Source organism: Erinaceus europaeus, chromosome 9 (genome assembly GCF_950295315.1).
Source record: "Erinaceus europaeus chromosome 9, mEriEur2.1, whole genome shotgun sequence".
NCBI lineage: Eukaryota > Metazoa > Chordata > Mammalia > Eulipotyphla > Erinaceidae > Erinaceus > Erinaceus europaeus.
In genome coordinates, this window is record NC_080170.1 from 88,214,007 (window position 1) to 88,241,586 (window position 27,580).

Below are 27,580 nucleotides of genomic sequence, written 5' to 3' on the forward strand. Positions count from 1 at the left end.
CACCGATAGCAGTCAGAGATAAGAGGGTAAAGATGTAGTCTACCAAACCTAGAAAATATTTATAGGGGCCTGGGTGGTGGGACATCCTGTTAGGTGTACGTGTGAGGATGCTTCATGAGTAGTGAAGTAGGTCTGTAGGTGTCTTTCTCCACTATCTCCCCCTTCCCTCTCAATTCCTTTTCTTTTTTTTTTTTATTATATATATATATATTGGATAGAGACAGCCAGAAATCAAAAGGGAAGGGAGAAATAGAGAGGAAGACAGACAAAAAGACACCTGCAACACTGCTTCAACACTTTCAACACTCGCAAAGCTTTCCCCCTGTAGGTGGGGATCAGATGCTCAAACCCAGGTCCTTGTACATTGTAACATGTGCACTCAACCAGGTGCACCACCACCGGGCTTCTCCCTTCTCAACTTCTCTTTGTCTTATTTAATCAGATGGGGGTGGGGAGCAGAGAAGACAAAAATGCCAGCTGGGAGTGGTGGATTTCTAGTGCCCGCACTGAGTCCCAGCAATAACCCTGGAGGCGAGAGAGAGAGAGATAGAGAGAGAGGCAGACATTTTTGGCAGAGATGGATCATAAACTTGAATACAAAATAAGAAATGCAATTACATTAATAGGATGATAGTAACACTTCCGCTGAGAGAAGAATATGTGTTTAAAAGCAGGAACTTTGCACTTAATATGGTCGCCATACATACAGTGAGCAATACATTGTGAACCCCCTAATTCTTTAGGGCAAGATCAAGGTTTGTTTATTTTTCTTTTCTTTTTTTTAAATATTTATTTATTTATTCATTCCCTTTTGTTGCTCTTTTTGTTTTATTGTTATAGTTATTATTGTTGTCGTTATTGGATAGGACAGAGAGAAATGGAGAGAGGAGGGGAAGACAGAGGGGGGAGAGAAAGATAGATACCTGCAGACCTGCTTCACCGCTTGTGAAGCGACTCTCCTACAGGTGGGAAGCTGGGAGCTTGAACCAGGATCCTTACTCTGGTCCTTGCGCTTTGCACCACGTGTGCTTAACCTATTTATTTTTCTAATGCTTCACACAAAGTAGTTATTTATTGAATCATACTAAGTGAATGAGTAACATTATAGTATCGAAATCCAGATATGATTTAATAAATCATGGGATGATAAAATAGAAAATTTAATGTTAGAACAGCTTTGCGAATGCAGTGTAAAGAGGAGCACAAGTATATTCAGGCTGCAGTTCAACAAGGTGGAGCAAAACATGAGGCTGAAATTCCGAGTGAAAAATTTGAGCTTGGTCTGTGAAAGCCTGTTTATGTCTCTGGAATCAAATTTTGAAAAATATATAAACAGTAGCCTCCAACAGGCCTCCAACTATTAGAAATACCAGACCTATTACTGTCACTTGTTCCCATTCCTGCAAATTCTGTTATCTGTGATCCTCAGCAAATTCTAATGTGAAAGATTATGAAAAATGAAGTCACTCATTGGCAATTACTTGAATTTTACCTCATAGCAATTAAAACCTACATTTATTCAGCTTCTATTTTGTGTCAGTCACTTGCCTGCAATTTTAAGGAGAATATTAAAATAATCTTGACTAAAAATTGCTTACATGCTAATAAGGAACATGAGTGAACATATTGATTAATTTAGATAAAGAAAAAAATACTTTAATATTGTGAAAAAGATAGGGTAGTACAAATAGAGTCTGACTGGTTTGTACTTTCATGGTACTGGTTTAAGCAGACAACTTAGTAATCAAAAGGGCTTCTGAAATGCCACATAAATCATTTCTCCTAAGCAGAAATTGTCTTTCTTACTTTATATCTGATTACTTCTTATATGACAAAGAATAAAGGTGAGGTTTTTTTGTATTTTACTTCCCAAGTATTAGAGTTTCAATTTGGCTTACAGTCTACAATATAGATTAATAATAGACTAAAATAATAAATAAAAACTATTTAACTTTTAATAGATGTGCCCAAGGACCGACAGGCACAGTGTTAAAATGTGCAACTTTAAACAAATGACCCCATCCAAAAATGGAGGGAGGACATGGACAGAATATTCTTGATCCAAAAGGTCAAGAAACATATGAAAAAATGTTCCAAGTCATTCATTGTCAGAGAAATGCAAATAAAGACAACAATGAGATACCACTTCACTCCTGTGAGAATGACATACATGAGAAAAAGTAGCAGTAATAAATGCTGGAGAGGTTGTGTGGACAAAGGAACCCTCTTGCACTGCTTGTGGGAATGTAAATTGGTCCAACCCCAATGGAGAGAAGTTTGGACAACTCTCAGAAGGCTAGAAATGGACCTACCCTATCACCCTGCAATTCCTCTCCTGGGGATAGATCCTAAGGAACCTAACACACCCATCCAAAAAGATCTGTGTATACCTACGTTCATAGCAGCACAATTTGTAATAGCCAAAGCCTGGAAGCAACCCAGGTGTCCAACAACAGATGAGTGTCTGAGCAAGTTGTGGTATATATACACAATGGAATAATACTACTGAGCTATTAAAAACAACAATTTTATTGTTTTCAGCCAATCTTGGATGGAGCTTGAAAAAATCATGTTAAGTGAGATAAGTCAGAGGGATGAATATGGGATGATCTCACAGGCAGAAGTTGAAAAACAAGATCAGAAGAGAAAACACTAGGCAGAACCTGGACTGGAGCTGGTATATTGCACCAAAGGAAAAGAAAGACTCTAGGATGGGTAGCAGGGGAGAATACAGGTCCTAGAAAAGGATGACAGAAGGCCTAGTGGGAGTTGTATTGTTATGTGGAAAACTAAGAAATGTTATGCATGTACAAATTATTGTATTTACTGTTGAATATAAAATATTAATCCCCCAATTAAGGGAAAAAATAATGTGCAACTTCAGTAAGATGGAACTTGGAACACAGCAGTTATTTGATCAATTTTCCTTATTATTGGGGGCCAGGTGGTGGTGCACCTGGTTAAGCACTCACATTATAGTGCACAAGGACCCGGGTTCAAGCCCCTGGTCCCCACCTGCAAGGGGAAAGTTTTATGGTGAAGTGAGGCTGCAGGTGTCTCTCTTCCCCTCCCCTCTTTTATTCCCCCCTCCTCTGAATCTCTCTCTGTCTCTATCCAATGAATAAATAAATAAATGAATATTTTTTAAAAGAATACAAAGTATTTAAAAAAGTTTACTTATTACTTTATGTTTCTGTCTCCTTGGTTAGATTAAAAATATTCCAGATTACTTGAGCATAATAATATTTATTTTTAAAATGAAACATATATATAGTAGGAATTATTCTCAGTAACATATCTTTAACAACTCCTAGAAAGACTTAAGACACCATCAATATTGTGCTTGGTTGTGTTACTTAATATCTCTGGGTCTAGTTTTATAATCTGTAAAATAAGAGGATTAGACTTACATACTCACTAGCTACTTTGGGCTCTAAAATTATATGGTCTCGTTTTTCAGTTCAACTTAACAAATATTAACAGAGTATTTATACATTCCAAACCAATATAGAGATGAATAATGTGATCTTTTCATGCAAATAGTTTATAAATTAATTTATTCAAACTTATTTCCCAGCAAATCCTAACTTCTTGTATTTAGGGCATCATTTACGAATTTGGATGTGTGATTTAATCTCAGACATAATAATGTTTCTTATCTCTGAAAATAGATAACTTAAAAAATAGACCCTTGCTATCATTGTAATAATGTTATGTATATGTATCACACTTGCACTGCAGAAAAATTAGAGCTTTCTAGAACCATTATTCCATCCCTTTCTAAAGAAATCAAATTCAGTTAGGGAACCCAATGCATAATGGTGGAGGAGGACTAAAGATGATTGTGGGATTGATATGTAGATACCTGTCAGAAAAGAATGAGAAACTGTAGCCATGTGACAAGTCTCTTGTAAATCATTATTTCTCTAATAAAGCATAAAAAAAGAAAAGGATAAATATAGTTCTTCCCATTGTAGTGCCTTAAGTTTCCTGAAGTTATATAATTAGTCAGCAGGTAGGAATAGGAGAAAATTTAGGAATTCTCAGTCAGACTACAGGTATGTTTATGTGTTTATTTACTTCTTTTATCAAGCCATATAGAACCTGATTACTTAATAATGTTCTGCTTTGTTCCTTAGTCCCTATCCAAGCAACTGCTTGGCTGTTGACAACGTCACTGGTGGGGGGGAGGGAGGGGGATATGTACTGGAAGAATGGAATGGCACAGCAGTAGAAGATGCATTATAATTAGAAGCTAATAAACATTGGGGACTCCATCAGTTAGTTTAAAATCATTTGACTGCAAGCTCAGAAGCTATAAGGAAACATGTACTTTTGTTAAGTAAAACATCATTCTCAATATGTTGCTATAGAATCTCTGCCTCAATTCTTGGTATCAAGATTTTCTAGCCTGCCATTGAAAAGAGTTATGAATACACATTTCTTTTTACATATTTTGCATAAAACTCCATAGAAACAGATGGTAATATTTCCATTGTTAACCAAATCTTCCTAGGTAGTAAATAGTCATATATATGTTTTATCGCCTGGCTTTCTTAAATAAAAAAATGCATTGAGATATAGAAAAATGTTTGGTCTTCACAACTGAATGCCTAAATAGATGTCTACTGCATTGTTGTGGTTGAGAAAAATATAGTCCCCTCCTTCTAGAAAACCTGATATTAAGAGAAAATTCTCATGTCAGCTTTCATGCATGCTTCTGAAGGAAAGTTGTGTTGTGATGGTTCTCAAGTCTTATTACCTGGTTAGTAACCTACTTGCCTCCCTCCCATTCTGTGTTCTCATGAAGAAATTGATTTAATAGATTCAAGATATTATTAAATACATTCTGCATTAATATTATATGTCCTCTTTGAATCCAAGTGGCAATACAATAGAATTTCATTTTATAAATAACACCTTTCAAGCTAACACCACAGGGTACAGTACAAAAGAATCAAAATAGAACACAAATGCTGTAATCTAATGCAGACCCCAGGAAGGCTGATTAAAAAGGCATGTTGCTAGTAAGAGCAGCCGACAGGGTAAGTATAGTGGGTCAAAGCAGAAAAGCCAGCTGAACAGAAGGCAAACTAAAATAAAATGGACTTTCTTGTCCGATTCACATGGACTTACAACTTTCCTTCGTCATCATTGCCTTTTGGACTCAGAAAATGCAGGAGAGAGGTGTGTGTTTGTGTGTGTGTTAATCAGGGAGGTGGAAATCAAATGTATATAAGGTCATTAGATTTAGCCTCAGCCCTCACACACACCAAACAAAAGAAAATCCTAAAGACAACTGCCTGTAGCTGGTGGCAGTGCCTACAATGTGATTGTGAAACAACCCAACAAGGCTTGATTGCTTGATAATACCACTTGTTTTTCAGAAAACACAATTGCGAGGAAATAAGCGTCGGTTCCATAATAGTGAGATCAGATAGTACTGCTTCTGGCCAAGAAGAGATCAAAATGGATGAGTCTTGTGACCATCTCCTCTCCTTAGCACAAATTTCTCACCTGACTACTTTTAAGTATGCTAAGCCTCTCACCGTTAAACTCCTTTGCCTAAAGTCAAGAATTTATTTTTACAATAACTACCTCTGATTGCAAAATAAAAGTTTTCCTTTGCTTAATGGAATGAAGAAATGGGCAAAAATAGGGCCTATATTTTTGGAGTATTATCTCTGCATACATTTTTAAAATCAGTTCTGATATTGATCCCTGTCTACCTAGAGGAATGCTCCAGATTGGTACTTCTCTGTTTCAGATTGAAGATAAAAATGTATACTTAACCTCCAAAAATTGATTCATGGCACAACAAGTGTTTTGGGGTTAATAAAAAATAAATAAATAAATAAATAAATAAAAGAAAAGGAGAGGTAAAAGTGAGAACTGAGATGACTTTGTCCTTTAAAGTTTTAGATTTTTTTTATAGTGATTCTTCTTACTCTTATAGTTGAAATTATAGACAGGTATCAGTGGCAGATGAATTTAAGTCAATGGTTTAGGATTTCTGTGCATGTTTTAAAATGCTTCACTTATAATATACGTACTATAATCTATATGTATATTATAGTAAGTGTAATTTACTGTAAATTGAAAATGATTAAAACACAAGAGTAGTGCTTGGTGAAAAGTTAAATGTGCAGATATATTACCCTCTTTTGTTATTGTTTTTGACCTTCAGGGCTATTGCTGAAGTGTGGTACCTACACAACTTCAACACTCCAAGCAGCCATCTTTTTTTTTGTAGTTTTTTTCTTTTATTTGTAAAATAGAAAATATCGACAAAACCATAGAATAAGATGAGTGAAATTACACACATTTCCCACCACCAGAGTTTCTTATCCTATTCCCTCCATTGGAAACTTCCCTATTTTTTATCTCTCTGGGAGCATGGACCAGGATCATGGGATGCAGAAGGTGGGAGGTCTGGTTTCTGTAATTGCTTCTCCAATGGACTTGGGCATTGACGGGTTGATCCATACTCCCAGCCTGTCCCTATCTTTTCCTACTGGGGCAGGGCTCTGGAGAGCTGGGGTTCCAGGGTACATTGGTGAAGTCGTCCACCCAGACGAGTAAGGTTAACATCATAGCATCTAGAATTTGGTGTTTGGAACATATATTCCTTTGCTTCCTCCTTTCTTGTGGGACTCGGTTCAGTAGTTCTTGTAAAGTGGGGCTGATTGTGGCAAATTCCTTTAGTTCTTGAATATTTGAGAAAACTTTTATTTCTCCTTCATATTTGAAAGATCATTTTGCAGGATATAATTAATATTCATGGCTGGAATTCCCTATCCTTTAGAATTTTGAGTATGTCATTCTACTCTTTCCTTGCCTCTAGTGTTTGTAAAGAGAAATCTGATGAAAGTCTTATAGCTCTGCCTTTGTATGTAACTTCTTTCCTTTCCCTAGCAGCCAGCAAAAGTTTTTCTTGTCATGGACTTTTGATAGTTTTACAATAATGTGCCTTGGCTTTGTTCTTTTTGTGTTTGTAAATCTGGGTGATTGTTCTGCCTCTTGGATAAGAGTGTTCTGATGGTTTCCTAAGTAAGGGAAGTTCTCAGCTAAAATTGCTCTGAAAATGGACTCTGAGTCTTTGGTTTTGTCCTCCTTTTCAGATATACCTATCATTATTGTATTCAATCTTTTGATGGAGTTTGCAATTTCACAGAGAGTTGCTTCAGTCTTTCTAAACCATTCCTCTCCTTCATCTTTGAATTGAAAGAGTGGGATAGCCATATCTTCTAGATTGGAAATTATTTCTTCTGAATGCGTGGATCTATTTGCTAAGCCTTCTACCTGGGCATGGGTTGCGGTTAGGGTGTCTTTTACTCCCTGGAGTTCTGACTGAAGTTCTTTCAAGAACTTAGTTATCTCTGTTGTAAGTTCATCTCTCATGCATTTTAATTCCATAGTAACATGCTGTTTTAATTCTTGCTTAAATTATTGGAGAGCCCTTATAATAAGCTCTGTGTAGTCTGTTTATGAGAGTCTCTCTAAATCTGTAATTCCTTGGATTGCCTCTGTTTCATTTCTGTCTGGTGATACTGCATAGTTGGCTCTTTAGTTCTGTTTCTCTGCTTTCGCATATTTTGTGTGCTGGTTATTGACAGCCAGCAGGTGGTGCTATGATCTTTAAGTTTCTGTTGCTTGTATGATCTGTGGTGTGGGGTGGGGGTGAGGTGGCTGTTTTGGGCTGTCTTACAGTCAAAAATGCCCTGTTTTATGTTGTGTCTTTGCCTTGAATTCAGAAGGCTAAAACCCCCCTGAGTCAAAGACTGAGTGGTTTTCAGCCCCTGTCTCTTCCGACACTAGGAATAGTGTTACTTGCTTGCAGTGCTTAAAGTGAAATTGCCAAAATGACGCAGCTCAGTGCCCACACTGCCCAGAGCTCTGATCTGACTGCAGTTCTTCAACCCGTGCCCGCACCCCTTTTTGCTCCAACCACATTTGAGCTCTCATCTGAGGCTGCAGAACTTTCAGCTGTAGATTATGACTTTAGTTGGCTCTCTTGTTGTATTTATTTGTTGTTCTGGGAGGAGAGGTGATTTGGTCCCACTTATTCCATGGCCATGCCTCCTGGAAGTCTTTAGCCATCTTTCATTTTTCTTTTATGATAGAGGGTGAGAGTCTAGGGGAGATACCTACAGCATTGTTCCAACAATGATGAAACTTCCCCCTTTCAGGTGATGACCAGGGTCTTATATTTTTAATATTAATTTTTATTTATACAAATGAAACACTGACAAAAACCATAAGATAAGAGGGATACAACTCCATACAATTCCCACCACCAGAACTCTGTATCCCAACCCCTCCCCTCATAGCTTTCCTATTCTTTAACCCTTTGGGAGTATGGCAGGTCGATCCATACTCCCAGCCTGTCTCTCTCTTTCCCTAGTGGGGCAGGACTCTAGAGAAGCAGGGCTGCAGGACACATTGGTGGGGTTGTCTGCCCAAGGACATATGGTTGGCATCATGGTAGCATCTGGAACCTGGTGGCTGAAAAAGTGTTAACATATAAAGCCAAACAAATTGTTTATTAATCATGAACCTAAATGCTGGAATATTGCAGATGAAGATTTGGGATCTCCGCTAGTAGGCCTGTTTTAGTTATATTCCAAAAGGCCCATGACAATACTAGTTTTTTCCTGAGTCAGACCTTTGATATGCAGGTGGACCCAAGTTATTGTCTAGGGAGATTATGTCATGGCTGGAAAAAGGGCTAGAAAGCTGGATCAGGGAAGAGAGTAGCTCCCAAATGTGGGAAAGATTTATAAATATTGTTGACTGTAGATGCCATCAATTTGATCTGGGGCCCATATTCAGCTTAGGAGCTTATGTAACCTCTGCATCCCTGTAGGTCTGAGCTCACATTCTGTGGTCATGAGTAGGAAAATTCCAAGCTGTGCCAATTTCATGACCCATTTTCCTCAGGTGGTTAATAGAGTATGTTACCTAACCTCCCTTCAGAGGGTGGGACATGCTCTCCCATTGTTGATCCAAACTGAAGGCAAGGTCCTATGGGGGACAAAAAAGGGGTCCATTGTGTTGTTACTGATGGAGATGACCAGTGACAATGGAGAGAGGGATCTATTTGAGGTCTAGGCCGATCATGTCTGTTTGGGAATCCCAGAACTCCCCGACTAGGGCCCGACTAAATGAAGGACTGGCCTGATAGTGACTAAAGAGTCATCATTAAAATAAGCTAGTTTCTTGCCCTTATTCAGCTTTTGTAGTCTTTACTTTGATAAGGTTAGCTTTGAAGTGACTAGGGAAAAAAGGAAGTAGGTGAGGAAGGTGTCTAGGTCTAAGCAGAAACTATTTCATTAGGAACTTTATGGTGTCTTTTTAGTTTTTTTCTACTTGCTTGCTTCATTTATTGACTCACTGCAGACTATTATGCATTTTTGCTTTAAGGTATATATATTTTGCCCTAATTTGTGGATACATGTGAGCATATGTTCTTTCTCATGGGACCTGGTCTATATCTAGGTTTGGGGGCTTTGTTAAGAAGTGAACCAGTCGAAATGGAATTAGAGAATCCTATGAGAAAGGAAAGGTCTCACCCTAGTAATGAGGCTGAAGGGTTGACATTCCACACCTGAGTCTCAGGACATAATCTGAAGTGAAGCATGCTGATGTGATACACGTTGCATTGATTAGGTTGGGATCAGCAGATAAAGTATCATTTGGTATGAATTGAGAGAAACATGCAGGAAAGTGAGCCCCTCTCTAGAGGTTCAAAGACTGGGGGAAATATGGGCTTTATAGAGGAAGGGAAGGTTCCTGCTATCTTAGGGTTTAAGAAGGCAATAGATAGTTATTGCTATAGTCAAATTATTTGGCAATTGGGTTAACTGTGAAAACCCCATTGTTAGGATTTGCTGTGTCATATAGGAGACCACCGTAATTTATCTTTTGCCATTATTTATATATATAGCTGTGTCTTATAAAGTAATGCCACCAGTAGCTTTCTTTTCTTTTTAATTCTAAAAAGTTTTATTTATACTTTTACTAATTAGTTGACACACAGTCAATTTATTAGTAAAAGTGACAGTTGTGTGGTAAGTTGAAAACATTGGAATGTAGTTTCTCAAGTGAGTTATTTCACAAAGCATATGCACAATGATGGCTATGCCAGTCATCAGTGTACTGCCTTCGAGATCCAAATGTGTGCCCTTTCTTGATTTGGTGATTATCATTTTTGGAACAGTGGCCAACAACTTCTAACTTCACTAAACATTCATCACCACCGTGGCCACGGCCACGGCCACGACCACACACACGCATACACACACACACACACACACACACACACACACACACAGAAGATACTTCCCTATAAACTCTGGTACCCCAGAGTGCAGATTTCAAACAAGTTCTGCTAATATATCTTCCTAGCCACTTTTACTGTCATTCAGTGAGTTATGGATGCCATGATAGAAAGGAGCTCTTTGGGAGTCAGGCGGTAGCGCAGTGGGTTTAGCTTAGGTGGCGCTAAGTACAAGGACCGGCATAAAGATCTCGGTTCAAGCCCCTGGCTCCCCACCTGCAGGGGAGTCACTTCACAAGCAGTGAAGCAGGTCTGCAGTTGTCTGTCTTTCTCTCCCCCTCTCTGTCTTCCCTTCCTCTCTCCATTTCTCTCTGTCCTACCCAACAACAATAACAACATCAATAATAATAACTACAGCAATAAAAAACCAAAGGCAACAAAAAGAAATAAAGAAAGAAAGAAAAAAAAGGTAAAATAGGGAAAAAAAGAAAGGAGCTCTTCTTTGGGAAAGTGTTTCAGTTGTATAAAGGATGGTTATTCCATATATTTCCTGTTCTTGGATAATTTAAAATCAATTTAATTTTTTATAATTACTCCCTCATGTCATTCCCCTGTTAACAATTATTTTTATTAAATGTTTCCTGATAAAATTGCTGTCTAGTTTCTCTTTCCTGTTGGAGACCAAAGAATATTAAAATAATCTGTGTACTTTGGGAGTAGAGGAAAGTAAATATAAATTACCTCATCATGGAATAGATTAATTTTGTAATGATGTGTGGTATCTAGATTATCAGATGCTGGATTTTAAAGGTAACATAGTAACAGGATACTAAATACTATTTTCTAGTTGTACATATTTTATTAAGGGCCATTTAAAAACATTTTATTATTTTCATTTGTTGGATAGAGACAGTCAGAAATTGAGAGGGGAGGAGGAGATAGAAAGGGAGAGAGACAGAGAGACACTTGCAACTCTGCTTCACCACTCATGAAGCTTTCTCCCTGAAGATGGGGACCAGGGGCTTAAAGCCAAGCCTTTGTACACTGTAATGTGTGTGCTTAATCAGGTGCACCACCACCTGGCCCTTTCAGAGCCATTTTTCCATGCCTGAGGCTCCAAAGTCCCAGGTTCAATCCCCCACACCACCATAAGCCAGAGCTGAGCAGTGCTCTGTTAAAAAAAAAAAAAAAGCCATTTTTCAATGTCAACTAAAACAAAGCATACAACAAGAGTCCAAACTCATATGTACTTTGTTGTCATTAAAAAGATGTGGCAAAATAATGGTTCCTTAATACAAGTTTGTGTTTCATTAATGCCAGAGAAACACTAATACCTATCATTTATTAAGAACTCCAAAAGAGGGAGTCGGGAGGTAGCGCAGCAGGTTAAGCACACCTAGCACAAAGCATAAAAGTCCCGGTTTGAGCCCCCGGCTCCCCACCTGCAGTGGAGTCGCTTCACAGGCGGTGAAGCAGGTCTACAGGTGTCTATCTTTCTCTCCCCCCTCTCTGTCTTCCTCTTCCCTCTCCATTTCTCTCTGTCCTATCCAACAACAAAGACATCAGTAACTACAACAATAAAACAACAAGGGCAACAAAAGTGAATAAATAAATATTAAAAAAAAAAACTCCGAAAGTCCTTAGCACTTTATGGTAATTTTCTGCATTCTCATAACAGTAGAGGTAAAGCAATGTTTTTATTCATTTTTAATAGCTGGAATAGCAAACACTTGGAAAAGGTTAAGGCACTGGTCTAACATAATCAATGTGGTAAGTTGCTGAGCCAGAATTTGAATCTAGATCTACCCGTGAATTCTGGCTCTTAACCACTACACTCTGCTACCAGAACACTATCATTGAAGCCAATAACAAATCTTCTTGAGAGCAAGTACAGAATATTTGTACTTGTTGTTTCAGTCAAAGATTCAGAAAAGGAAATCTGAAGTATCATTAAAACTGTGCCACACCTTGGCATATCTCTAAGACAGGCAATCTGTTACTTTTACCTACCAAGACATGGACAAACTGGATGAGCACTGCACTGCTAGTCAAATCCCCAGAACCAAAGTGTTAATAGCGTATCAAAAATCCAGCAGCTTTTATTCAGAGCTGAACTGAAGGCAGATGAAATATTAACAGCAGTTCTAGCAGCACAAAATGAAATATGAGATCTTGTATCAGAAATTATTAGTAACCTGTTAAATGAAATACTGAAAAATGGCAGTTACCAAATTAAAACTGGGAAATAGAACCCAAATGGGAAATTTCAAAAAGTTTGGAGGAAAATAAATGACAGATTGTCCTCTTGGCTCTTATTACTATGCCATCCTAAATCCTACTTGGCACTACGTGGTGGAGGTGAAATAAGAACTGCATCACTGCCAGTGCTGGTCCTCAAATTTGTAGCCCTAAGTGTCTGTGATAGTGTCTGAGATTGATTGGAAAATAGCTGGAATGCAATAGTATTTTAGTTTTCTCTAAATTAGAGAGTCTGGAGACTCTTATTATGAAAGACTTCCTCTCATTTATGAATTGGCCCCTTTGCTCCACTTTTTGGATGGCTAGCTTCCTCCATCATAGCTACACTAAATATTCTGTGTGAACATAGTATTCTTAAAGCCTTCACATGTAAGTATACATATATAGATATAGGTGGATATATTCGTGTTTTAAAGTAAAAATATCTAGCATCAAATAAAACGAAAAGAACCAGTGGTATGTGAAGGAGATAGTTTTCCATCAACTACTAAGAGCAGAGGGATGACTGTAAGCAGAAATGTTGAGCATTCAATAGCAGAGAGAAAAAGGAACTACCCTATAGAAACATAGAAATCTTAGTGTTGGCAGGACTGTGGAGTTCATGCAGTCTTACCCTATCATTCTTCAATGAAGAGACTGAGACATGGGGAGTTAAGGGACTTGCCTTGCCTTAGACACATAGTTGTTTACTGACAATCAGGCCAAAAACATTTCCCAACTTCCAATCTGGAACTCTGTAGTTCAGCATGCAGCTATCCTTTTCTGAAAATTAACACTAGCTCATCCTGGGACATAGACAAATTCAACATCAGGGAGGAGTAAGAAAAACAGTAAGTTTTGAGACAGAAATCAGTCTGGGAAAGAGGGAAAACACATGGTTCTCTTTTGTTGTGACTTGTTGGCCACACTTAATGTAAAATACCTTGTGTCAATTCATTGCTCTCTGCTCCCTCTCCCACAAACAAAATAATGATAAAGTTATTTGGTTAAAATCTTGAGGCATATATTTATGTTTTCAAGTTTTAGTTGCATTCGTATTTCTCCATCCTGCTGGTTATCTCCAGGTATAAATTGGCTAGTGGATGATAATGATCACTGTTATGTACAAGACATGACTTTCCCAGGAAGTACAATGTGCTCCTTAGTCTTCATGGAGAATCTCTATGAGACATGACTACCTAAGAATCCAATGTAAGAATCATATTCTATAAATCTTTGTTTATATTAAGCTCATGTAGAACCTCAGCTGCTATGAGTCTTATAAGCAAGATCACAAATTAGGTACAACAACTTTGTTTGATATACTAAATAATTTGATAAAATGTCTTGGTAGAATTTCCTGTGATACAGTGGTAGAGATCTTGTAAACTAGTTAGATATTTCTCAGAACAGAACCACCGGAAATGAGAGAATCAGAAAGTATAATGAAAACTACAGATGCAGTGCTTTGCATGGAAAGTGATTATATACAAGAGAGGACTCAAGGGTGGGTAGGCGTGAAGTTGGAAAGAAGGAGGTAACTGAAATAAGAGAAGATAATGCTTGACCTGATCTAGTAAAATATTCCCTGCCACAACCACTGTTCCATGAAGAGATTGAGCCAAGAGGCCTGAATAAACTAACCTTAAGTTCAGAGTTGCCATTATTGTGGGAGACATCAGGGAGAGCACATCCGGATTTCTGTTACACAGTAATCACTGCTGGGTGTCAGTATTCATCAGCCAGATGGCCAGACCCACAATTAATCAATTAGGGAGGGATGATCAACTGGACTAAGTTTTCCCCTTTGGTAAAAAAAACCATCATCATGTGGTCAAGGCCAATAGCACTTTTCTCCTGTTGCTTTTGGAGATACTTCTATAAATTCTTCTTTTCTTTCCTTGACTGCTGGTTACTAGGCAGGCACTGTTAAACTCCAAGCTGCTTTGGCAACATCGAGACACCTCAAATCAAAATTTTAGTATAATATATTTTCAGCATTTAATCTGGTTAAATGTAATGTTTAACATGCCCAGACAGACTTTTAAGGTTATCACTAAAAAAAAATGTTAGTCAACTATTTTTAAAAGTTTTTATACTGGACCCCTCAGTGCAGTGGGACAACACTGGAAATTGTTCACTCACTGGATTCTTATGATATGATAAGCATATCAAAGGAGTAGTACAATTGATTGTTTATACACCATGCAACAAATATTGTTGTAGTAAGTACTGACAAATGTTGATTCAGTACTTATAAATTCAATCAGTGTAACACTATTCGATTTGCAAGAAGGAAACTGAAGGCATAAAATTCATTAGCAAAGGTCGAGAATTTAACAGACATATATTGCATTAATTTAATATTATATGAAATAAAGCCAAAGAGGTTTCACATTTTTTACATCTTAACCATCTGTGTACCTCTAAGGGGTAACAACATATATCATAGGTCCTTATTTATTACTTTTTTTGTAATAAAAATCTATTTATTTAAATAAATAAAGATTTATTTCTTTTTTATTGGGAGAATTAATTGTTCATGGTAAATACAGTTTTGGTTCACGTGTAAAATTTCTCATTTTTCTGCAAGATATTATCACCCCCAACCTAGTTCCTCCTCCACCATCATGCACCAGGACCTGAAAACTACCCCCAACCTCCAGAGTCCTTTACTTTGGTGCAATATACCAATTTCAGTCCAAGTTCTACTTTATGTTTCCATTTCTGCTCTTATTTTTCTTTTCTTTTTTTTTTATTTAGGAAAGGATAAATTAACAAAACCATAGGGTAGGAGGGGTACAACTCCACACAATTCCCACCACCCAATCTCCATATCCCACCCCATCCCCTGATAGCTTTCCCATTCTCTATCCCTCTGGGAGCATGGACCCAGGGTCTTTGTGGGTTGCAGAAGGTAGAAGGTCTGGCTTCTGTAATTGCTTCCCTGCTGAACATGGGCATTGACTGGTCGGTCCATACTCCCAGTCTGCCTCTCTCTTTCCCTAGTAGGGTGTGTATCTGGGGAAGCTGAGCTCCAGGACACATTGGTGGGGTCTTCAATCAAGGGAAGCCTGGCCAGCATCCTGATGGCATCTGGAACCTGGTGACTAAAAAGAGAGTTAATATACGAAGCCAAACAAATTGTTGTCTGCTCTTATTTTTCAACTTCTACCCATGAGTGAGATCATCCTATATTCACCCTTTTCTTTTTGGCTTACCTCAGTTAACATCATCCCCTCAGGCTCCATCCAAGATGAGGTAAAGAAGGTGAATTCATTTTTTTAATATTTATTTATTCCCTTTTGTTGCCCTTGTTTTATTGTTATAGTTATTATTGTTATTGATGTCATCATTGTTGAATAGGACAGAGAGAACGGAGAGAGGAGGGGAAGACAGGGGTGGGGAGAGAAAGATAGATACCTGCAGACCTGCTTCACCGCTTGTGAAGTAAGTCCCCTGCAGGTGGGGAGCCGAGGGCTCAAACATCGATCCTTGTGCTGGTCCTCTCACTTTGCACCACCTGCACTCAATTCGCTGTGCTACTGCCCAACTCCCAAATTCATCATTCTTAATAACTGAGCAGTACTCCATTGTATATATACACCACAACTTTCTTATCCCCTCGCCTGTTGTTGGATACCTAAGTTACTTCTAGGTCTTGGCTATTATAAATTGTCTGCTGTGAACGTAGGTATACACAGATCTTTTTGGATAAGTGTGTATGATTTCTTAGGATATATCACCCTCTTCAGATAATTTTAATCTCTAATATTTCCCCACTCTGTTTATTGTGTCCACTTCTACGTGTTGCTTCACTTCATCTTACTTGACTTTACTGTCTTCCTTATTTTTAGACATTATTACTACTTACTCATAGTTCTCAGTCTCCTCCACAGTTTACTAATCTAGGTATTGCACCTTTGAGTTCATTTCAGATACTCAGACTTTTCTTTTTTTTTTTTTTACTTTTTATTAATGATTTCCATAATTGTAAGATAATAGGGATAGAATCCCATTCCCACTATCAAAATTCTGTGTCCCCATCCCCCTCCAGCAGAAACTGCAATAGTTCTCTCAAGGTCATATATATATATTTATCTGTGTGTGTGTGTGTGTGTGTGTTTGCCCAGTTTTTCTCCACTTCCTTTCTGAGTCACACATATACCTACTACCACTTCCGAGTGTTCTTCCTTTTTCCTCTTTCTCTCAGATAAGTGAAACAGTGCCTTACTTCCTCTGGTGTCTCCCAGATTTTGCTTCCTTTTCAGTGATGATATAAAAACAAAGATCCTGGAGACAAATGTTTCAGGTCCCAGTGGAATTAAGGTCCAAAGCCCTCTCTGATCATTTTCTCCTATAGTCCCTCTCTTTGGGAGTATGGACCGAAATTATTTTGGGGGTGCAGAAGGAAAGAAGGAGTTCTGGCTTCTGCAATTGCTTCTTGGCTAAACATGGACATTGTGAAGTCAATCTATAACCCAGCTTGATTCTATCTATACATAGCAGGGTAGGGCTCAGACTTTTCTTTGTCAGTTGAATTACAGTGGTTTTCCTCTTTCAAAACAAAATGTACATTGCTGATTTGTTTTTTTTATGTTCAGCCTGATTTTTCCATTTGATTTCTTCTCTTATTTTGCACTATCATTGTATTATTACACAGGGAAAGATGTTTGAAAGACTTGTTGGTGAAAAGTGCAATTTACCAATAGAAATCTATTCTGATTCTATTGACTGGAAATAGGAACACAATGCCTTATTTCCCTTGTGTTACTTCTTTGAACTTATGCCTTTTTTTCCCACAACTCCCCTGTCTCTACCTCAGTTCAGTTTTAGGAGTGTCTCTCTCTCTCTCTAAACATTTCATGGTCAGTATTTTACACATTGTACAAGGATGCATTTCACTCAAATATACAACTTTGATGTACTATAATTTTTGGGATACTGTACAATTATTTACATATAAATCATCTTATCCCTGGTTAACTGCAGTGTTTTGCTTTTATTGGTTTGTTTTGCTACTTACCAGAATGGAAAACCAGTGTCAAAATACCAAGATACTATAAGTTCACCTCAACTTGGGAGGAGTATATGGACAAAAGGATATCTTAAAAATTACATTAAGCTTTTCTCCTCCAGGGATCTACCATCACTCTTTCAGCCAATGGTACTCTAATTTGTTCTTACTATGTTTGGCAGACAGCTGTTCTAAGTTTTTTCTTTCCTTCTCCTTTCTTTGCAGTCCTACAAACTTCACCCCACAGCTAGTAAATCTTCTTCATTTTGACCTGCAGAATCTCCCCATATCCTGCAGAACCAAGCCCTACCATCTAGGCTGCCTTTTGGCTTCATTTTGCTCCTGACCTAACCCCCCTCCCCTGCTATTCCAGGCCTGGCCTCTCATGACCAGAGACTGCTGACTCATCCTGGCCTGTGCCAAGCTGTGCAGTCGCTTAGCGATGTGGACAGGAGTCGAAGGACTAGAATGAGATCACAGAACTCATTTCACTTGTTGCTTACGGTACAGTCCAGCATGAGCTGGAAATGTAGGAACCTCAGCCTCCCGAGCAGAAAGAGTAAGTAGATGAAAGACAGGGCATCACTAAGTTCTCAACAAGCAGCAGTTGGGTGGCGGGTGGGGGCTCGCTTTCTCATGGCCGTGGCTAGGGCATTTGGGTTCAACAAGAGTGTTCCTTTGTCCTCTCTTCTTCTCCTCCACAGTGACACCCTCCCTTCCCCTCCTCCCCCCTGAATTTCCCTTCTAAAAACGTCCGGATGGCACAGCATTGGTCTGGGCAGAAATGAAATTTTGTTAACAAGCAGCCTCTGCAAGAAATCCTGGAACAGTGACACTGTTGAAACTGCTTAGTTAGTTTGGGAACTCACATGAACTTCTCAACAGAATTCAAAGGGATAAAAAAAAAAAAATCTCCCCCCCCCCTTTTTTTTTATTCTTCCTGATTCTCTTTTTCTTTCTGTTTTGAGGGAGGTAGTTGCAGGAGACAAGGCTGCATTCTGCTGTGGTGTAAAGTTTTCCGTCGGGAGACAATAATGTACGTTCCTCTGGCAGGACGGGATGGGGTATGTGTGTGGGTGTGTGTGTGTGTGTGTGTGTGTGTGTGTGTGTCTTTGCTGTTGTTTATTTATAAGACATTTCCTCTCAGTTAGTGGAAGTTAGATCGTAAGAGGCTCCAGTGATTTTCCTTCCACATCCCCTCCCTAATTTCTGTGCTTCAGCACTCTGGAACACTGTGAACTCGACAAACTAATCAGAGCAGGGAGCTTAGCAGCCAGGCCTGGACACTCTCAAGAGACTGTGCTGACTCTCAGTCGACACTCCTTGGATCAGGAACCACAGTCCTGGTGAGTGGTGAGGTTCCAGAATTTGATGTGTCAAGGATTCTATTCTTGGTATCTCTAAGGCATTCAGGAAGCAAAGGGTGTTTTTGGAAAAAAAAAAAAAAGACATTTTTTTAAAAAGCAACTAAAAAAAAATCAATGGGATGATGAAAGATTTAGTGTGCAGCTGAGGCACTCTATAGACAATGGCAGAACCTTGAGTCTATGCTCAGGAAGAGGCTTCAGGCACAGGTTTCACGCTGCCACCGATGGATGTCAACCTTGACATACCTAGGAAACATGCCAGTGGGAGGAAGAAGATAGGTGAGTGAGTAGAGGTTAGAGGTAGCATTCACACTGGCAGAAGGGGGAAGTGAAAGTGGGAGTCATCGTTCCTTTGGAGTTTCTTTCAACCAACTTTTCATGCATCTGAATTCTGAGCATTTGTATTATGCTCAAAACTTACACACCCAGTTAAGCAAGAAGGAAAACTGAATGTATAGGCAAAGGAAAAATTCTAACATGGTTCTTCTAAAAATTACTTTGCTAAGAATTTGTTGCTTTTAAATGTTAGACAACCCCCCCCACCCGACCTTTGGGAAATATAATTTGTCATGCCCTATTCTTTTTTTCTTTGCATTCATGGTATTGAACAGAAGAATGCAATGAGAATCCTTATTTGGTTACAGGGAAATTTGTCATCCTGACACAGGAAAACTAGATGACTATCCTTACACTATTAAACCTAAATATAGTATTGTCCTCAATATAAGAGACTCTGATTGAATGTGCTCTGGGAAGTTGTGTTAGGAATGGTATGGGGATGGTTGCATCCTGTCTAATGTGAGATTAACAGAGGAGTCAACAGACCAGCTTTCAGAGCCAATGTATACACCTTCCATGTCCTTGTTAGTAACTCATACTCTCACGAGAAGTGGAATTTCAATTGAAAATTGAAATAGTTGTCCTTCCCCATCAGGTCCATACTGTTACTCTCCCAGAGGTATTTGATCTTGCTGTGTTTTCTTTCCAATTTTGAGAATCTGGTATGTTCCAAAATATTGAGTGGAAAAAAAAGAAAATAAAAAACATGGTGGCCATAAAAACAGTTGACTTTGTGGCAGCATCTGAAGTGAATTGCTCTTTGGAGAGAGGGAGGAGTCTTTGAAGTCCCCAATATGGTTCTCATAGGCTAACATTTCCAAGAACCACAATCCAGCCTAAGGGGCACTTACTCGATGTTCTTAAATATTTGGAAAGAGATGTTATTTTATTGTTTTAGTTGTCTTTGCTATTAACACATTGCCAGTAGATTCATCCTAAAGTTAAAAATGCTTTAGCAATAGTTGATGTTACATTTAACCAGATGTGTTTTATGTCTGTCTGTTGTATGTATTACTTTTTTTTTTTTTTCCTCCAGGGTTATCACTGGGGCTCAGTGCTAGCACTATGAGTCCCCTGCTCCTGGCGGCTTTTTTTTTTTTTTTTTCTGTTTTATTGAGAAGGACAGAGAGGAGCGGGAAAGGTAGAGAGGGGGAGATTATAAAGATAGACACTTGACTTGCTTCACCCTTTTGAGGCAACCCCCTGCAGGTGGGAGGCCAGGGGATCAAGTCGGGATTCTTACATGGGTTCTTGCACTTGTATAGGTATGCTTAACCTGGTTTGCCACCGCCCAACCCCCTCCTATTGTATGTACACTTGTTCAAACTGGTACAATCATCCACCATATTACATTGATACTTTCTTTGCTTTGGAATTTTGTTCCTACACTGGACTGTCCAGATTATTTTTAAAATAATAAACCTGAGTTCTTGTTTGTAACACATACGTTCAACCAGGTGCACCACCACCCAGCCCTGACACTTCAGATTCTTAAACACAGAATTTAGGCATGTTCATTTGTCCAAGTTTCATACAAATACTGGCTACTGATAAAGCTTCATTAGGCTTTGTAGTAACCCCTAGAGGAGGAAAGTAGCTTTTTTTTTTTTTTTTTGCCTCCAGGGTTATCACTGGAGCTTAGTTCCTCCACTATGAATACACTGCTCCTGGCAGCCATCTTTTTTTCCCATTGTTGTTGCTGCTGTTATTTTTATTGGACAGAACAGAGAAAAATTGAGAGAGATGGGGAAGACAGAGAGGAGAGAAAAACACCTGCAGACCTGTTTCACTGTTTGTGAAGTGACCCCGTGGGGAGCCAGGGGCTCGAACCAGGATCCTTGAGCTGTTCCTTGTGCTTTGCACTATGTGCACTTAACTGAGTGTGCTACTGCCCAGTCCCCTGGAAAAAAAAAAATCAGCTTTCTAGCACAATATCTATACTTTGTACGACACAGAAAATTCCTCAACTGTCATCATGATAGAAAGCAGTCTCTGAGCTTTATTACACCAGGCTAGTTAAAAGTTTAATGGCATATAGTGGTAGAATTTTGTCTATTTCAGTTTATCCATGGTATTTATGTCAATTTCAATTTGACCATGCTATTTGAGTGTATGATGTTTCTTAATGATTTTATGTTCATTTTCTTATTTGCTACAGAAAGAGAATAAAAGTATATGTAACCTACTAGAGATAGTTTCTTTTTAAAATATTTATTTATTTATTATTGGATAGAGACAGAGAGAAATCAAGAGAGGAAAGAGAGAGGGGGGAGGGGAGAGACCTGCAGCCCTGCTTCATCACTTGTGAAGCTTTCTCCCTGTAGGTGAGGACCAGAGGCTTGAACCTGAATCCTTGTGTATTATAATGTGTGCATTTAAACAAGATCACTAGCACCAGGCCCCCTGAGATATTTTCTTTAGTCTTGCCAAGAGTTGACTGTGGAAGAATTCCACAGCTAAATTGCAGAGTGTAAATTAGAAGTTGATCAAGACTTTTCTAATAGATAAAGCAAATAAAGATGTGTTACTTAGATCTGCTTAAGTAGTAGGTATTATGTGATTCTTTAATTTAGCCTGTATCATAAACCTTTATAGTACAGTGTCATAATTCAGCTTTCTAATGCCCATGTCAAAAATGTTTTATTTTACTTCAAAGGATGCATATTATCAACTATATTTTCTTGCTTTTGCATTTTAGCTTGTACATTGTAATCCCTTCACATTATATAAATTTAATTAGGTGATTATAATAAAAAGCACAAATTTCATTGCTAAATACCAGAAAAGTGATTTTCCCAGTCAGAGAAGATTCTCTTATTTGTACAGTATAGAAGTTATTTTGGGGAGTTGGGCGGTAGCACAGTGGTTAAGTGCACGTGGCGCGAAGCGCAAGAACCGATATAAGGATCCCAGTTCGAGCCCCCGGCTCCCCACCTGCAGGGGAGTCGCTTCACAGGCGGTGAAGCAGGTCTGCAGGTGTCTGTCTTTCTCTCCCCCTCTCTGTCTTCGCCTCCTCTCTCCATTTCTCTCTGTCCTATCCAACAGCGACAACATCAATAACAACAGCAACAATAAAAACAACAAGGGTAACAAAATGGAAAATGAATAAATATAATAAATTTTAAAAAAGAAGTTATTTTGAACTCATACAATTCTTATAAAAAAGATACATATTTTAAAAAGGAGTTTGTATCATGAGTTATCTATGCATCATGAGTTTATAAATATATATATATAGAGATAGATATGTATAGTCATACATATTCAACTATTAAGCACATAACCAAATACTAAATAATGTTGCCTGCTTTTGTACTCAGTCAGACATATTATAAATTGACCAAAAGTTAGATGTAACTGATATTTTATCACACTGACAATACAATTTTTTTACACAAGTATATGTGAACACTAATTTTTTAAAAATAGGTTTGTTTTTTCTTTCTTTCTTCCCTCTTGTTGTCCTTTTGTTTTATTGTTGTAGTTATTATTGTTGTTATTGCTGTTGTCGTTGTTGGATAGGATAGAGAGAAATGGAGAGAGGAGGGGAAGACAGAGAGGAGGAGAGAAAGATAGACACCTGCAGACCTGCTTCACCACCTGGGAAGCAACGCCCCTGCAGGTGGAGAGTCAGGGGCTCGAACCGGGGTCCTTATGCCGGTTCTTGTGCTTCGTGCCATATGTGCTTAACCCACCGTGCTACCGCCCGACTCCCTACTTTTTATAATATTGAGATTTGGTTAGCTGTTACATTTAAGAAGTGCTCACCAAATATGCATACTAGATTATAAACCTAAGTTATTGTATGTTTAGCTCCAAATTATAATAACTCTATGTATAAAGTATAAAGTTTAGCAATAGGGGCCAGGTGATGGCACACCTGATTGAGCGCACAAGTTATAATACTCAAGGACTCAGGTTTTAGCCCCTTGTCCCCACCTGCAGGGGGAAAGCTTTGCAAGTGGTGAAGCAGTGCTGCAGGTGTCTTTCTGTTTCTCTCCCTCTCCATCACCCCCTTCCTTCCCTCTCGATTTCTGGCTGTCTCTATCCAGTAAATAAATAAAGATAATGCAAAAAAAATAAAAAATAAGGTAGTTTAGCATTAAAAAGAGGAAATTAAATTACTGTTCCCTTAAAATTAAGAAACTCTTTAATGAATTTGTTTTACAAGAATGAATTTATATATAAATGAGCCAATTTATCCTACTTCCTCAGCTACTTAGTTGTATGTTAAATATTTTGGTGCTGTATTACATATTAAACAGCAAGTATAATTTTCAGATATCTTTTCAATAAACCCAATCAAGTCATACCCTTATCTTTAAAGTGTTTAATAATAAAAAAATTAAAAGCCATCCTTTCCTTATGACATTGATTACATTTTTAAAAGCTATAGGTTGCGCTTGGTACTTATATATTGCTTTGAATTTATTTTTGTGTGCATAAAACTGTAAGTAGTTAAAAGATAGATACTGAATTTTGTTTTTTATTTCACGTTCAATCAGTGTGGAATGCCTTAGTTTGTCATAAGGATAGATTAATAGCTGATAAAGGAATGAATGAGTAAATATATATCTATATGTCAACACATTGGCAGTAAATATAAGTTGTTAATCATAATAGAAGATATATGTCCAGAAAGCAATCAATATTTTCTTCTATACCTCAGTGACTTAAACTCCTTTGTTTGATCTTCCAGCTACCTGATAGCATCTTAAGCCATTTGCTGAGGAGATCTCTTTAATCCCAACAATGATTACTTGATTTCAGTTAGGATGTGGAATTGAGATTTCAGTAGTTCTATTCACTTTCTATACCTCTGAAGGTGGTCAAATACACATCTTGGTCTGTTCACGCAGATGAAAGTACTACAGTGGCCTGTAATGTATCACATTAACCAGAGGACTTTTCAGCTCTTCGGCACTTGCTTAGTCATCTCAGATGTTAGCACTTCTTTTCTTCAAATTCAGCATCTAAATAGATCATGCTAATATGAGATTCATAAATACCTGAAGACAAATGTGGAATATCCCGCAAACTAGAGAGAGAAGAAAAAGCACAGATTTAAAAAAAAAAAAGTAATGAGAGAAAAGAACCAGCAGTTAAATACTTTGTGACACTTTAGACAATTAATAGCAGAAAATAGCTAGATGTGGTTATTTTTCACTGGAGTAGAGATATTGCTGAGGCTGCAATCACTTAACTTTTCTTCTTCTAGCGTTTGCCCTTCTTCCGTAGCCAGTCAACAGCGTCAGGTTGAGCCTGATGTAAAGTTTCGAGACCTCCTTTGAATCTGGAGAGGTGGCAGTCGTTGACTATGTGGGTCATAGTCTGTCTGTAGCCGCAGGAGCAGTTCGGGTCGTCTCTGGCTCCCCAGCGGTGGAACATAGCGGCGCACCGGCCATGGCCTGTTCGATAGCGATTGAGGAGAGCCCAATCATAACGTGCTAGGTCAAAGCCGGGTTGACGCTTGCAGGGGTCTGTGATGAGGTGTTTGTTCTTTACCTCGGCTGACTCCCAGCTCTGTTTCCAAGAGTCTGGAACAGAGAAGTTCATTGTAGGAGTAGGGGACCAGATTGGGTGACGAGACGTCAAGCGTTGGACAGGGTGGGCGAAGATATCCGCGTATATTGGCAGGTCCGGTCGAGCGTAGACGTGGGAAATGAACTTAGATGATGCTGCATCCTGACGAATATCTGGCGGGGCGATGTTGCTAAGAACTGGCAGCCATGGAACCGGGGTGGAACGGATGGTTCCAGAAACTAACCTCATGGAGGAATATAATTTGGAATCGACCAAGTGGACATGGGGGCTACGGAACCATACTGGGGCACAGTATTCTGCAGTGGAATAGCATAATGCCAGAGATGATGATCATAGTGTGGAAGCGCTCGCGCCCCATGAGGAGCTGGCCAGTCTTGCAATGATGTTATTCCTCGTGCCCACCTTTGCTGCAGTTTTTATGAGATGTTCGTGAAATGACAGAGTGCGATCGAGAGTAACGCCAAGATAGACTGGCTGGGCTTCATGCCGGATTCTCGTATGACCAAGCTGCACATTAAGCTCACGCGAGGCCGAGGCATGGTGTAGATGGAAAACAGATGATACCGTTTTTGCAGTGCTAGGGATTAGTTGCCATTTTTTACAGTAATCAGATATCAGAGACATGTCTTTCGTGAGTGTTTCCTCAAGGATGTCGAACTTTGATGCCTGAGTTGCACAGCAGATGTCATCGGCGTAGATGAACTTCCTTGAAGAAGTTTCTGGGAGGTCACTGAATCACACTAACTCACCTTCAGTACTCTGGGGGGCATCAGAGGAGAAGGACCCATTCCAACATCCTAAATGGTACCTAGATGTCCCTAAATGAACATGAAAAATACCCAGACAGTCAATTCATATACTGACCCTAATTAAAAGGGACCAAAATATTATGTAAAATGTGTTTTAATTACGTCTTTTATCAATGATTAGTTAACTTGGCAAGCTCTAAACTACATCTGTTTCTGACATTAAATTCTTTTGTAGAGCTTCTAATATATATGTATATATGAAATGTACTAGTTTCATTTTTAATCTCTCTTCATTTTCCCCACTTATCCTCCAGTAAACTGAATTCATATATGTAAGCTGCCAGAGGGAGAAAGAGAAATGATTCACATAATGGATAATTAACCCTTCAACCATGGCAAGTTAGCTCTCGATAGACATGCCAAACATTGAAATGTTTTGTTGTTGAATTTGTTCTCCTTTGGGTGTTAACACATAGAGGACATCTCCATTAGCACAAACTTGGCACCAAGCAACCTGTTCATCCTCAAGCTATAAATGCCACACTCACCTTCCAGTTCATTCTGGCAGAAATTGTAGCATGGTGTCCTCTTGGGTAGTCATGTACAAACCACTCTGAGGGGCAAAATTGTATGAGTGCCTAATCCACTTTTGAAAATGAAAGAAATGAGTCTGTTTTATGTGAGGCATCTAATAAGGAAAAGCACAATTTGTAAATAGAAAAAAGAAGAAAAACTGTATTAGCATCTTACATCTCCTGTTAGTTGCCTTCCTAGTCAAGAGAAACCAAAATAGCATAATAATAAATGCTGGAGATAGATCACATAGTGCAGAGTACTGTATCTACCATTCAATAATGAATTGAAAAGAGGAGCAAACTTTAAACTATCCATGTAGCCTTAATTCAGGTTCCTGACCTTCCTGGAACTCATCTGGTTCATTTACCTAGTTAAGGTAGTAATAAACATTCTACTTACAGTATTGTTATGAAAATCAGATTACAAAGACTCTTTTTTCCTTATCCTCATTAAACTTGAATTTAATATGAACTAATATATTCACCTATTTTGTGATTTCCAGAAACATTTGAACCCTATTCTGTGTCAAGTATTATTCTATAATGTAAGGATTGACTTGGTTGTTAATAAATATTTATTGTAGAGTGCAAATACACATCTAGCATTTTCCCAAGGGCCAAAGTTACTTTAGTAAGCAAAGCAAGTCTCTGTTCCCATAATACTTTATAGGCATAAGATAAAGATGATAAGAAAATGCATTTGTCAAATATATAGAATGGTAAGTGCTGTAGAAGGAGAGACAGTGATTAATTGAGAGGTTATGTGTGTTAGGGATAAGGTAATTTTAAAGTTGATACAGAAAGTAGCTCTCAGGGCCAAGTGGTGGTGCACATGGCTGAATGCACATATTATAGTGCTCAAGGACCCAGGTTCAAGCCCCCAGTCCCTACCTGCAGAAGGAAAGATTTGCAAGTGGTAAAGCAGGTCTGCAGGTGTCTCTGTCTCTCTTCTTCTCTCTCACCTTTGCCCTCTCGATTTCTGGCTCTCTCTATCCAGTAAATAAATAAAGATAATTAAAAAAAGAAAGAAACAGAGAGAGAAAAAGAAAGAAAGAAAAAGAAGGAAAGAAATAAAGAGAGAAAAGAAAGAAAGAAAGAAAGAAAGAGAGAGAGAAGAGAAAGAAAAAAAGAAAGAAAGAGAGAGAGAAAGAAAGAAAGAAAGAAAGAAAGAAAGAAAGAAAGAAGCTCTCATTGAGGGCACCTTTGAAAAAGGCAAACTTTGTGCTTAGGCAAAAAAGAAAAATTAGAGTAATAAAACTACCAAATGCTAAGGCAAGATTGTATATGACAGGTTGGAATGATAACAGGGAAGCTAGGGAAGTTGGATCAGAGAGGGCAAATAAGAAATGGTGGTGAAAGGGCCTAAGCACATAGGCCTTTATATGCTGTTTTGAAGGATTTGGCTTTGATACTGACAGTACAGCAGTGACCAGGGCATCAACTTAGGTGTTTGCTAAAGCAAAGAGAGTCAG

The 27,580-nt window shown here is 38.5% G+C and overlaps 1 protein-coding gene across 13 annotated transcripts in view; it reads left to right on the plus strand.

The window, feature by feature from the left end:
- Positions 1-27,580, plus strand: part of ZBTB20 (zinc finger and BTB domain containing 20) — a 768,805-nt gene that overhangs the window by 399,502 nt on the left and 341,723 nt on the right. Inside the window, exon 1 of one of the 13 annotated variants that reach the window (XM_060198327.1) lies at positions 17,815-18,093. The exons of the other annotated variants lie outside the window; for them this stretch is intronic. The gene's annotated coding sequence lies outside the window, so the exon portion shown is untranslated. Of the gene's footprint in view, positions 1-17,814; positions 18,094-27,580 lie in introns of those variants that run through there. 13 annotated transcript variants of the gene reach the window in all.